Below are 14448 nucleotides of genomic sequence, written 5' to 3' on the forward strand. Positions count from 1 at the left end.
CAGTACATCTACGTACCTAGTACACGTACTTGCCATGTCGAATATTTTCAGATGCACAAAAGCTTATTTCTTGAGATAATTTGCATTTGAATAAATCTCTAAAATACTACATAGACATGATTGATCACATTTTAACCTATGGTTGTGACTCAAGCTTAAAAGTCTTAAGTTTTAATGAAAATGATTAAGCTTATAGTTCAATCGGCTAGTTTCGGCTAACCGTCAATGTCTTTGTATATGGTTCAATTACGGTTCATCCTAACCAGAGTGTATATCTTGGTATGTTAATCACTTTTCAAAGATTCATTTAACGGTGGATATTGTTTGCTTGGTTCCAAAGCTATCTTAGCATAAACCTAAAGCAACCACTTTGAAAGTATATATAAGGGAGAACTTCAAGCAACTGGGATCTTTGAATCCCTGACACAATCTTTGTGTGTCCTAGTTGTAAACTAGAGTCATCCTCTCCCTTAAACCCTTCTAGTGTTTAGCGACTAAAAATACTTCATCTAAGGATTCGTAAAGCCAGGTCCAAATATCTTTTTATCTTGTTAGTTCATCTATCCTGATCTTGTTTGATTGTTTAGCTTCTCACTCGAACAAGATAGGTAGAATCACAAAGTTCTCTTCGTTCCACAAGTTTTATACTTGTGAGGTGAATAATCTAGCCTGCTCTTCGGGAAGCATAAGTCCAGATTTTGAGGTTAGCTAGACTTTGTCTATTACTATTAATTTCCATTCTCACCTTGATCCACATCTACGATCAAAAATGAAATCACACATATAGGCTTATCTTTGGGAGGCAGATTGGTTTAAAGTCTTCAATTGAGTTGAAGAAACTCTTAGGCTGTAAAGGACGTCAGCTAAGTGAATCAATTGCGCAGAGTCCTGCTGGGATTCAAGAGACGTAAGGAGCACGACTGTAACTGAATTACTGTGAGGGTTTAACTCGGTCTCAACTACATTACAGTCCGAAGTTAATTGGTAGTAGGCTAGTTCTGTAGCTGTTTAATACAGTTTGGTGTTTAATCTGGACTAGGTCCCGGGGTTTTTCTGCATTTGCAGTTTCCTCGTTAACAAACTTTCTGGTGTCTACATTATTTCTTATCCGCATTATACTATTTATCTTTATAATTGAAATATCACAGATTGTATGTAAATCAATCAAAGTAGATACATCCATCCTTGTTTCTTGGATACGACTTGATTGATTCTTGGATATTGATCTTTAGAATCTTCCAAGAACTCTCACCCGTAAATCAGCTTCACGGACTAGTCTCTGTAAACTTTATGATTGTGAGAGAAAGAGATAAAACTCTAAATATTATTCCTTAATCGAGATTCATTAAGTTGAACTCTCGACATTGTATTTAAGTTTGTCCATACAGGTGTTTGAGGGTGAAAACGGTTTCTGCTGATTTCGGTAATTTTGGGCGTGTGGGTGAGAAACGAGTCTAAACCCTAAACAACGTACTGCAAGGGGGTACTTTAGATTCAAGAGATCAATCTGTACAAATCCGGCCTAAACCAAGAAATTTCCGTTCCAGACTTGCTTCGGTCACAAAGAGGAGGAGAAGGGTTGTTTTGGGGAGGGAAGCGAAGAGAGTGTTGAGACCAGAAAGTTGATTATGAAAGAGTAGTTGTTTTGTGACTTGTATCAGAAAGGGGAAGCTAACAGATGAGAAAGCTAGCCAACGTTTTCTGAGTGTTGTATGATCCTGACCAGAACTTGTTGTTCGGTGGAAATAGGTAATGCCTATTTATACAAGTCGAAGTGAAACGTACTCTGGTCTCATTAAGAAATGGAAAACGGGTGAGTAAATGGGAGGAGGTGGTAACCGGTAACGCTTGGAATTGATGTTCCACAAAAGAAAGTGTTTCACCATTACTCCCTGTATTTACTAACTGCCTCATCCTTATGACACTTTCTTATAACGAGCGTAGTGTACTCCGCACGCTGTAAACCGCCAAACCAATACCCAATGAGCATCCCCCAGTTTGTGACATGTGTTGATGTTTCGAGTGTTTTCGTGGAAAACATGTAGCATGTTGTTGTTGTCTGGCAAGTTGATCTTGGGAGACTTGCCGGCTTGGTGGTGACCTTTAACGGTCGAGATTTTGCATCTTAAGAGGAAGGTAGCCGTTGATTATTGCAACCTTTTGTTTGGTAGCCAGTGGCATGAAAGTATGATCAGTATGGCTTTAATGTGGCCCAGTTTAGGCGCGCCCAAAATTTAGGGTTTTGGCTTTGTTTAGGCGCGACCAAACTAGGGCCAAAGCTTGCCATGCGTTAGCTGGTAACCTGGAAGGCTAAGATCTACATCTTAGATGAAAAAGTGGTCGTTGATTGTTGCAGGCCTTCGTTTTGGTAGCCGCATAGGGAAGGCTGGCATGGTATGGTGCGGCAAGGTGGTTGGCATGCCATTGGCACATGTGGCATTGCATGCCTTGGCGCGGTTTGGCGTTGCCAAAACTAGGATTTTGGGCCAAAGGTTACCATGCGTTGTTTGGCGACCTTGGAAGGCTAGGATTTGCATCTAGGATGGAAGGGTGGACGTTGATCGTCGCACGCCTTCGTTTTGGTAGTCGCATGGGGAAGGCCGGCATGGTATGACGCGGCAAGGTGGTTGGCATGCCATTGGCACATGTGGCATGGCATGCCTTGGCGCGGTTTGGCGTGGCCAAAACTAGGGTTTGGGGCCAAAGGTTACCATGCGTTTTGTTTGGAGACCTTAGACGACTAGGATTTGCATCCAGGATGGAAGGGTGACCGTTGATCGTCGCACGCCTTCGCTTTGGTAGCCGCATAGGGAAGGCCGGCATGGTATGGTGCGGCAAGGTGGTTGGCATGCCATTGGCACATGTGGCATGGCATGCATTGGTGCGGTTTTGCGTGGCCAAAACTAGGGTTTTGGTTCAAAGGTTGCCATGCGCTGTTTGACGACCTTGGACGGATAGGATTTGCATCTAGGATGGAAGGGTGGTCATTGATCGTCGCACGCCTTCGTTTTGGTAGCCGCATAGGGAAGGTCGGCATGGTATGGTGCGGCAAGGTGGTTGGAATGCCATTGGCACATGTGGCATGGCATGCCTTGGCGCGGTTTGGCGTGTCCAAAACTAGGGTTTTGGGCCAAAGATTACCATGCGTTGTTTGGCGACCTTGGACGGCTAGGATTTGCATCAAGGATGGAAGGGTGGCCGTTGATCGTCGCACGCCTTCGTTTTGGTAGCCGTATAGGGAAGGCCGTCATGGTGGGGCCAAGGCCAATGGCGCGGATGGCTTGGCATAGTGGGGCCAAGGGTTTGGTACGGACGGCTTGGCATGGTGGGGCCAAGGCAGGTGCGGTTGGCTTGGCATGGCAGGCCAAGGGTTTGGCATGCCATTGGCGCATGGTGCATCTAGCATGGTTGGGGCCAAGGAAAGGCGCGGTTGGCTTGGCATGGTGGGGCCAAGGGTTTGGCATGCCATTGGCGCATGGTGCGTCTAGCATGGTTGGGGACAAGGCAAGGTGCGGTTGGCTTGGCATGGTGGGGCCAAGGGTTTGGCATGCCATTGGCGCATGGTGCAGCTAGCATGGTTGGCATGCCTTGGCGCGGAGATGTGGCTGGCATGCCTTGGCGCGGAGATTTGGCTGGCATGGTTTTCCATTGGCACGGTGGTGCGGTTGGCATGGTTGGCATGCCTTGGCATGGGGATATAGCTGGCATGGTTGGCATGCCTGGGCGTGGAGATGTGGCTGGCATGGTTTTCCATTGGCACAGCGGTGCGGCTAGCATGGTTGGCCTGCCTTGGCGCGGAGATGTAGCTAGCATGGTTTTCCACTGGCACATTGGTGCGACTGGCATGCCTTGGCGCGGAGATGTGGCTGGCATGGTTGGCATGCCTTGGCGCGGAGATGTGGCTGGCATGATTTTCCATTGGCACAGTGGTGCGGCTGGCATGGTTGGAATGCCTTGGCGTGGAGATGTGGCTGGCATGATTTGACATTGGCATAGTGGTGCGGCTGGCATGGTTGGCATGCATTGGTGCGGTAGCATGAGAATTAGGGTTTGGCATAGATGATGTCGATCAATGTTAAGGGTTCTGCCGTGGAACATGAAACATAAAAAAAAGGTACCCTGGTAATTCTTACGTAGGCATGCTGATCGATTCAATAAATGTGCTAATGGTCATAGTGACGTCATGTCAGTTGTACGGTTTTACGATTTTAACCCTAAGCTAAAAACCACCATCAACATTAAGTCCCCTGCTTAGCTCGGAATAGGAGCATTTTTGCGAGGTAAGCATAAGATGGTGACGGGCAAGGACAAAAATCGAAACGACAAGTCGTGGAAAGATGGTCAGGAAGGTCCGAGTAACCTTTTTCGAGAGGTAAGGAGAGTCCATGATCCTCGTGTTTGGCGGCCTTGCGTAGATTCTATTCGTGGTGTAGACCGTGAAGTAGTGAGATGAAGATCATCGACTTAGTTTGGCTATGCATCACCTTGGATGGGTTATGGAACATCATGACGCTGGCTTGGCGAGTTGTCGGTGTTGGTGCGGCAAGTCATGGCCCGGACGGTTTGGAATGGTGGGGCCAAGGCAATGGAGAATTTTGGTGAGGCAAAGCATACGGACGGCTTGGAATGTGAGGTCAAGGCATGGCGCGATCCTGGCGAGGCAAGCATGGCGGACGGCTTGGCGTGGTGGGGCCAAGGCAATGGCGCAGTTTGGTGAGGCAAAGCATGCGCGGACTGCTTGGCATGTGGGGCCAAAGCATGGCGCGGTCCTGATGAGGCAAGCATGGCGGACGGCTTGGCGTGGTGGGGCCAAGAAAATGGCGCGGACGGTCTTGGCATGGTGATTGGTCTTCGCGAGCCCGGTTGCCTCTTTTCCTTACTTGACTCAAATAGGAAGTCCTTTCCTTATTCAAACCCCCAAGTATCACGCCTATAAAAGGAGGGCCGGCCTCTCCTTTTACTTCACACCTATATTTTTTTTATTCTAGCCGTGTGGTAACAGTAAAGCGGATGAGCGAATCCCAGGTATATCTTCCAACACTTCCTCTTTAACTTGCTTTTCTTGTGTGTTTTTTTCTGTTAGTGCAAACCTTAGTTGTAGGCGTACCTTTTCGTGAACTTGTAGAAATGTTGTCCTTCTGCGTTGGTATGAATCCTAGCCGTACGTATGCTTTGCACGAACTTGTAGTAACATTTAGGCGTGAATACTGTAGTGATGTTGGACGCCTCAATTACCGTGAAAAGTAGGCATGCATGAGCTGGTAATTGTCATTCCCTTCCTGCGAAAACATAGCTTCTAGTGTTTACTCCTTTTTCCTGGTGTGACCGTCTGTATGGTTCCCGTGGTGGGGGCGCCTCCTCGGCCGAGAGCAAATTTCCCGCTGCAGGGTACGGTCTGGACATGAGGAGGTGATGCAGGGTCTGTCAGTCCCCATTTCTTTGCATATGCACATTATGACCTTGAAACAAATTGGCTTGCATCCAGGATGGATCTCATGTGTCTGATAAAATAATTTCCATGCACTTTCCGTAATAATTTCTCTTCGTATTGTTCCATTGTAGTTATTTCGAAGGTGGAAGTAGCGTGAGAGAATATTCGTTAGGATGTCATTTGAGAAAAGTTCTGCCGTACCGAAAGATGTTGGCAATTCCAAGCCAAACATATATGATGAGTTTTTTACAACATACGCCACGATTAGGAGAAATCATCCCAAGTATGTGTCAATTCTTCTGAATGGTCCGAAAAGTGAAGGAGAGGCCCGGTCGGTTCGGCCAGGTGGTGTAATAAGGTTTTGTCTTCAGAGGAAAGAGTATCATGCTTCTCCTATTGACTTTAAAATCTCTGTGAGTCCGTTGCGTCCCTTTGAGAAATGGATGAGATTCATGATGAGCCAGGAATGTGTAAAAGCCAGTTTGACCAAGGCGCAGATCATTGATGTTGTCGCGGCTTCCGCAGTGATTCAAATTAGGAAATATACTCCAGGCTTGGTTGCTTTTATTTCCAGATGGTGTTCAGACACTCACACGGCCATATGCAGGTGGGGTGAAATGACTATCTCCTTAGAGAGCGTGGCCGTGAAACTGAACCTTCCTGTAATAGGAAACCTCGATGTCAAATTGTCTGCAGATGAAGAAGAAATGCGCGCCGCTCTGGTTGCGAAATCAAAAGTATTCGTTCGGAAAAAAAAACGAGACGAGGTGCTTCTATGGATGGTGGGTGTCTCAGTGGTTTCCCGTTGGGTTGGAGCCGAATCAGAAGAATAGTACGCTTCATGTCGCAGCGTTCTTGGTTCTTTGGTTATCCAGAGATATTTTCGATGACGGCTCGGGTAAGAAGGAGATAAGACAGGAACTTATCAAGTTTGCCATAAAATTAGAAAAAGGTGTCGTTATCCCTATTGGCGGCTTGTTTCTTGGTTCTCTGTACACACACTTGGATAAGCTGGTCGCGGACATGTGCGCTTCAAATGGTTACATGAAAGTGAATTCGTATATTCATGCCGCCTTTCTCCAAGCGTGGATGTAGGATCACTTCGAAAGGTATACTCCAAAACCGTTGGCCGTACTTCCCGAGTCTTGGGGTGGCTCTAGGATACTGCGCTGGTCGAATAGGCACCCAAAGATTGGTTCGAACCTGGTTGGATTCCTTGACAATTCACACACAGTCAATTTTCGTCAATGGGATCTGGTGCATGCATCCATAACTCAGATCCGTACCTTTGCTCCTTCTCCGAGCATGTCTTTGTCTTCTGATAAAGAGGACATGAGTGTTGGAGAGATGGTGTTCATGCGAAGCTGCGCACCCGGTTATGTGCCGTCTTTCTTTCGAGGATCTTGCAAAGCAGTCTCTTACAATATCGATAGGGCGACTCGGCATATGGGTTTTGACCAAGCGGTCCCACTTGTTCGTCAGCCGGTTTTTCCAGAAGTCCCGTTGCTAACTGTTCTCGATGCTACTGTTCTTGTGTTGGGTAAATGTCTCCCTTTCCTGCTTGCGGAACGAAATCCATCAACAACCTCCAAATATAACATATTTTGGCAGGATGAGTTTCTCGTTTTCCATGGATTCGTGAATGATGTGGTAGAAAACCGTCGTGGTAAGCCTTCTCCTGCGGTTTTAGCGGAGCATCCACTAGTGAGGGATCCTTCTTCACCCAAGCGAAAATACGTTAGCCTGAATGCAGATAGTCCCTAAGTGAAGGAGCGAAGATCTAAAAGCTGTGCAGATGGTACAGCCCTACCGACTTTCAGTTCGTCCAATATGCAGGTACGTGTGATTTTCCTCTTGACTTTAGTTGGATCGTGTATATCCTTGTTTCTTTCCTAAGTATTCGTATTTGTATCTTGCCTAGGGTCTCAGAAGCGTGAACGCCTTTACCAAACTTGCAAGTAGTCAGAAAACATCGCTTCTCGAGACGGAGGGTGGCGGTGCTGAGCCTATCCGTGGCGATGGTGAACCCGAGAAGGATGAAAGCTCAGAGTTCAGTAATGGCGAGAGTAGTTCTTCTGACAGCAGTGCTGAATCTTCCTCTAGCCAGTCTGAAAGCGAATCAGTGAGTCTCCCGCATGTTTTTTTTTTCTTTCTCTTTGGAAAATATCTAATCCGTGATGTCATAGGGGGAAACCATTTCTGAAGATGGCCGTGAGACGGAGACTAGTGGTGATACAGCTTTGTCTCCAATTGTGGCAGCCACACCGGGCGACCTTGAAATGGATGTTGATCGAGATGAAAACGTCGTTGTGACTCAGAAAATGGAGAGTACTCCAGTGGCCGCAGGTGCAATTGTCGTTAGGAATCCCTTGTCGGTTGCTGATGTAGATGCGGGTGCCACTTTCAACCCTCCATACCTGGTTCCTTATCCGAATCATGTGTTTATCGGGGGACTTAGCGTGCCATCCAAACACGCGGCGCTATACACCAAGATATGGGAAAGCTACAGACATATCGCCATGACCAAGAAGGTTACTAGTCGATTTACGTTGGTTAAGCGTGTGGAGGAAGCTTTGTCTTCGATTGACGACATGTGCAACGTGACCGATAATACTGTTTCTGAAGATGTAATCTCGAGCTGGAGGTTCCATCGTAACATGTGTGTAAACTTCGAGTTCAATGTTCCTTGGTTCGTTGACGGTTTCTCTAAGGTTGAAAAGTTGTTGGTCGAAACAGTCGAAGGTCCTTCTGCGGATATGGTGAAGAAGTAGGAAGCGAAAGTTCGATAAATTGTCCAGGAAGCTGAAGTTGAAGAAGGCGGCTCTCCAAAGAACGAAGGAGGCTCTTGCTAAGAAGAGCAAGCCATTGTTGAAAAACTTTCCTTGAATGTATTTCTGTCTTCTGAACTTCTTATTTTTAGGTTTTTTTTTTGAAAGGCAAATGAAACGCCTAGTTTATGGTTTTGATTTCCTGGATTTTTTGGTTGATAGACAAATGTTACCTTGAGGGTTTTCGATTATTCTTTTGGAATGAATTTTTTTGGAATGGATTGTTTTGGGAATGATGTTGTCTTGGTTACGATTGCAAGTGACGTAAACATCCCAGGAAAACCATGGAATCGTGAGCGTTGCGTGTCGGTAGATGACATGGGGTGAAACATAACATGGCTATCGGTTTTATCATTTCCGTGAAAACTTGAAATAGAAAACCATATAATTTATCTAGGTAAGACTTACTCGGTTTTTCAGGTCTCCTGATGAAAAGGGAATCTTCCGGGTGTGAGACCGAGTTTTACGGGAGGCACCGCCATGATTGTGGAAAGTCCCCAGTCGTCTCGTCTGATAATCGAGTCGTCGATCCCTGGTTGGATCGTTCGATTTTAACCTCTAGGAAGTCCCTAGTCATCCCTCGTCGTGTCAAGACTGATAATCGGTTCGGCTGGTAACTGAGTCGTCGATCCCTAAGCGGATCGCCTGCTTCTACCGCCTTGATGTCTGGGTCTAAGCATGAGATCGATGGTCGAAAATTGACATTGTAACCGAAAGATCAATCTCCCACTATGGTCGCCAATTTTTTGAGGGTGAAAACGGTTTCTGCTGATTTCGGTAATTTCGGGCGTGTGGGTAAGAAACGAGTCTAAACCCTAAACAATATAGTGCAAGGGAGTACTTTAAATTCGAGAGATCAATCTGTACAAATCCGGCTTAAACCAAGAAATGCCCATTCCAGACTTACTTCGGTCACAAAGAGGAGGAGAAGGGTTGGTTTTGGGGAGGGAAGTGAAGAGAGTGTTGAGACCAAAATAGTTGATTCTGAAAGAGTAGTTGTTTTGTGACTTGTATCAGAAAGTGGGAAGCAAACAGATGGAAAATCTAGACAATGTTTTCTGACTGTTGTATGCTCTTGACCAGAACTTGTTGTTCGGTGGAAATAGGTAATGCCTATTTATACAAGTCGAAGTGAAACGTACTCTGGTCTCATTAAGAAATGGAAAATGGGTGAGTAAATGGGAGGAGGTGGTAACCGGTAACTCTTGGAATTGATGTTCCATAAAAGAAAGCGTTTCACCATTACTCCCTGTATTTACTAACCGCCTCATCCTTATGACACTTTCTTATAACGAGCGTAGTGTACGCCGCACGCTGTAAACCACCAAACCGATACCCAATGAGCATCCCCCAATTTGTGACATGTGTTGATGTCTCGAGTGTTTTCGTGGAAAACATGTCGCATGTTGTTTTTGTCTGGCAAGTTGAGCTTGGGAGACTTGCCGGCTCGGTGGTGACCTTCAACGGTCGAGATGTTGCATCTTAAGAGGAAGGAAACCGTTGATTATTGCAACCTTTTGTTTGGTATCCAGTGGCATGAAAGTATGATCAGTACGGCTTTAATGTGGCCCAGTTTAGGCGCGGCTAAAAGTTAGGATTTTGGATTTGTTTAGGCGCGACCAAACTAGGGACAAAGGTTGCCATGCGTTAGCTGGTAACCTTGGAAGGCTAAGATCTGCGGAAAGGTGGTTGGCATGCCATTGGCATGCCTTTGCGCGGTTTGGCGTGGCCAAAACTAGGGTTTTGGGCCAAAGGTTACCATGCGTTGTTTGGCGACTTTGGACGGTTAGGATTTGCATCTAGGATGGATGGGTGGTCGTTGATCGTCACACGCCTTCGTTTTGGTAGACGCATAGGGAAGGTCGGCATGGTATGGTGCGGCAAGGTGGTTGGCATGCCATTGGCACATGTGGCATGGCATGCCTTGGCGCGGTTTGGTATGGCCAAAACTAGGATTTTGGGCCAAAGGTTACCATGCGTTGTTTAGCGACTTAGACGACTAGGATTTGCATCTAGGATGAAAATGTGGTCGTTGATAGTTGCACACCTTCGTTTTGGTAGTGGCATAGGGAAGGTCGGCATGGTGGGTCCAAGGCCAACGGCGCGGATGGCTTGGCATAGTGGGGCCAAGGGTGTGGTACGGACGGCTTGGCATGGTGGGGCCAAGGCAAGGTGCGGTTGGCTTGGCATGGAGGGGCCAAGGGTTTGGCATGTCATTAGCGCATGGTGCGGCTAGCATGGTTGGGGCCAAGGCAAGGCGCGGTTGGCTTGGCATGGTGGGGCCAAGGGTTTGGCATGCCATTGGCGCATGGTGCGGCTAGCATGGTTGGGGCCAAGGCAAGGTGCGGTTGGCTTGGGATGGTGGGGCCAAGGGTTTGGCATGCCATTGGCGCATGGTGCGGCTAGCATGGTTGGCATGCCTTGGCGCGGAGATGTGGCTGGCATGGTTTGCCATTGGAACTGTGGTACGGATGGCATGGTTGGCATGCCTTGGCGTGGAGATGTGGCTGGCATGGTTTGTCATTGGCACAATGGTGCGGCTGGCATGGTTGGCATGCCTTGGCGTGGAGATGTGGATGTCATGGTTTGCCATTGTCACAGTGGTGCGGCTGGCATGGTTGGCATGCCTTGGCGCGGAGATGTGGACGGCATGGTTTTCCATTGGCACGGTGGTGCGGCTGGCATGGTTGGCATGCCTTGGCGCGGAGATGTGGCTGGCATGGTTTGCCATTGGCACAGTGGTGCGGCTGGCATGGTTGGCATGCCTTGGCGCGGAGATGTGGCTGGCATGATTTGCCATTGGCATAGTGGTGCGGCTGGCATGGTTGGCATGCATTGGTGCGGTAGCATGAGAATTAGGGTTTGGCATAGATGATGTCGATCAATGTTAAGTGTTCTGCCGTGGAACATGACACGTAAAAAAAAGGTACCCTGGTAATTCTTACGTAGGCATGTTGATCGATTCAATAAATGTACTAATGGTCATAATGACGTCATGTCAGTTGTACGGTTTTACGATTTTTACCCTAAGCTAAAATCCACCGTCAACAACAGGTTGCCTAAGAAGAAGTTGGTGGTGTATTTTTGGTACCCCCGTGTTTTCAGAAAGAGTTAACGCTTCCTAAAAAAAAATCAAGATTAATTTTGTATAGTATATTATTCAAAACTTATATTGTGAACAAATTTTACACATACTCACTCTTCTGAAAAGTACATCTCGGGACTCTTCATCTTCACCCGTTCCAATTGCCCCTTAAAATTTCCATTTTTAGGTAGATCTCCTAGAACCTTTCGTTTATTTGGTTCATTGATCTTCCATTTTGATTACCATCTATGGCCACAAAGACCATAAATACACAGTTTCATTGAAAATCATTACTGTCGTCCATGTTAATGCCTTAATCTTCGTCATGCTTTCTGTTAGAGCATTGCTCGGTCGAACTCGCAAGCATTGCTATCTCAAGCTTGTTTTTCAAGTTTAATTGCCAAAACTATAAGTCTTGATTTCTAGTCTACTTATAGCTAAGTCTCGGATTGGGATAATAAGTGTAGTTGAACTCTAGACTCCATGGCGTTCATCGAATGAAGACGAAGAACTACTCAAGGGAACTTGTGGAACTTTATCAACAAGAGGTATGTGGAGACTTGAACTTATCTATCACTCAAAGTCTATCTATTTTATCTCCTATTTTGAGATAAAAGTCATATTGCTATATAGACTTCAATTATACACATTTGCTATTTCGAGCCGATTTTATCTCGCATATCTATTTCTCGAAATATGTGTTGGTAAGCTTTCTCTTTGGCCAAGTTCATCTTTACTCGTGACGAAAGCTATGGTGATTATTTCAATAACTTGAAAATCGCTTTGATGAAAAATAGTTTGTGAATAACAACTATACAACATCCTCTAAGAAAGTTTCAATGATTGAAATGAGAGTTTAGAACATGTAACCATATTTGGATATAAACATAGTGTGTTCTCACATTTGTGTAAAAGTCCAAAACCGGGAACCCAAAGTATGCGTACCCGTACGCATACTGGAGGAAAGTTCACGTCCGTGAATTTCTGCTGGAGTTTGAAAGTGAAAAACGAACTCAATCTGGTTACTTAAGTACGCGTACCCGTTTGCATACTTAAGTAGGTTACTTTCTAAAATCGGTTTGTTCATGAACTAAAACATTTGTATAATAAGGAATGCAATCTTTGCAAATCGTGGCTATAATGTTCATGAATCGATTCGAGTGAATCAAAACCGGTTTTGCTTCGATTGTGTCTTGTATACTTCTATAAAGGAGAACTTAGTGTAGCGAGTAACCACGTTTATTCTTTTCTGTTGCAATAATTTGGGAGTTTGAAGAAATTTTAGTGTTTGTGCACAATTTTTTTGTTGGAGAAGGGTCATTTTACAGCAAAGAATGACCCAACGGCTTGTTTTTTGCCGTTTCTCGAAAAATTCAATGCCATAACTTAATGCAATCCCAGATTTACGTCCAGGATATATAGAAGAGACCAGGCCGTATAAGCATTTACGGTGGGGACGTGCGTAAAACGGATGAGAAAGTTCATATTTACGGCTTGGTAAGGGTTAAAACCAAGCTGTAAATGCTTATACAACCCGTTTTCTTCTATATATCATGTCCGTAAATTTGGGATTGCATGTGAATTGACTTGGAAAGATCAGATTTACGGCTTGGTAAGAGTTAAAAACAGTCGATTGAGCTCTTACGGCCTGGTCTTTTATATGTATCCTGGTCGTAGATCTTGGATTGCATCTAGTTTTTCGTGGAACGACTAGTTTTTTTTGTTAAATCTAGCCGTTGGGTCATTTTTTGCTATAAAATGACCCTTCTCCGACAAAGAAATTGTGCAAAAACTCTCAAATTTCTTCTTTTCCCTATAATTTTCTCTAACAAAAAAGAAGAACCATGGTTACTCGTTACACTACCGAGGAGGATGTTGCAATCGTTAGAGAGTGGCTGATGGTAGCAAAGCATTACCAAGATGTAAAAATTTACACAGATGAATCTTTCGATTCCTTTTGAAATCGTGTGCTTATTGTTTTTGTGGCGTTAGACGGAAATCATAGTGGAAGATCGTTGAGACTCATTAAGAAAACATTCGAGAAGCTCTTTCCACAGTTGGAAGCTTTCAAAGAGGAAATGAAAGTCGTAAAGGAAAAAAAAAATCCCAATATGCCACGTGCTTAAAGAGTAAATTTTCCAATAATTCGTCCATCAAAAATTGTTTTTGAGAACACTAACTTATAATTGATATGTTTTTCCAGTGGGAGATGGCCGAAACCGGTTATGAGGATATCCATGGTAAGATGTTTGACCTTAATGGTTTCTATCGTGTCTTAGAAGAAAGTACTTATGCTGATTTTGATCACTATTATTAAGACCCATGTTTGTAATGTAATGATACATCCTCTAATTTTATGCTATGAATATGTATGCCTTTTCGTTTCAATGAAGTGTTACGAAGTATGTATGGCTTTTCCCCTTCCCCGGTTCCTAAAAAGGGTACAATTATATAATTGACTTTCACTCAGATTTTTACGGTTAGGAAACAATAAAAGACCCGACTGTGAATAACATTAACGTTTGGAAGATGCTTTTAAACCCAACCGTCTAAAATGTACACGGATAGAAAAACTGCAAGACCTAAACGTTAAAAGCTCATACGGCCGAGAAACTAGTGTCACGGCTAGGACACTACGGTTACGGTGAAGAATTCCTAGCAGAGCACAAGGAAAATTTCTAGTTTTCTACAAATACAGAACAACAAACGCGCAGGAAAGTCCCAACACTTCACGGCCGAGAGTTCTTAGAGTCCCAATCGTAACTAACCTTTCACGGCTAGGTCGACAAGAACTCTTAGCCGTAATCAACCCAGAAGCATATTTCCTAAACCCTAAATTCATCAATCTTACTTATTAGACCAATCTAAAGGTAAAATAAATTGTGGGTTTTTCGATTCTTAACATTCTGGAGAATTAACTGGTGTTTGGACACAATTTATGGTTCAACACCTTCATAAACATTAGAATCATAACCAAGTGATGATGGACTCAATCCAAATTGTCCTGATCTTGTCATCTTCATAATCAACCTTCATTAAAAAAAAAAAAAAAAGTCGACGAATATTTGAATTAGAAAAACTCAAAAATTTGATCATAGGTTTTG

The sequence above is a fragment of the Papaver somniferum genome, chromosome 2 (genome assembly GCF_003573695.1).
Source record: "Papaver somniferum cultivar HN1 chromosome 2, ASM357369v1, whole genome shotgun sequence".
NCBI lineage: Eukaryota > Viridiplantae > Streptophyta > Magnoliopsida > Ranunculales > Papaveraceae > Papaver > Papaver somniferum.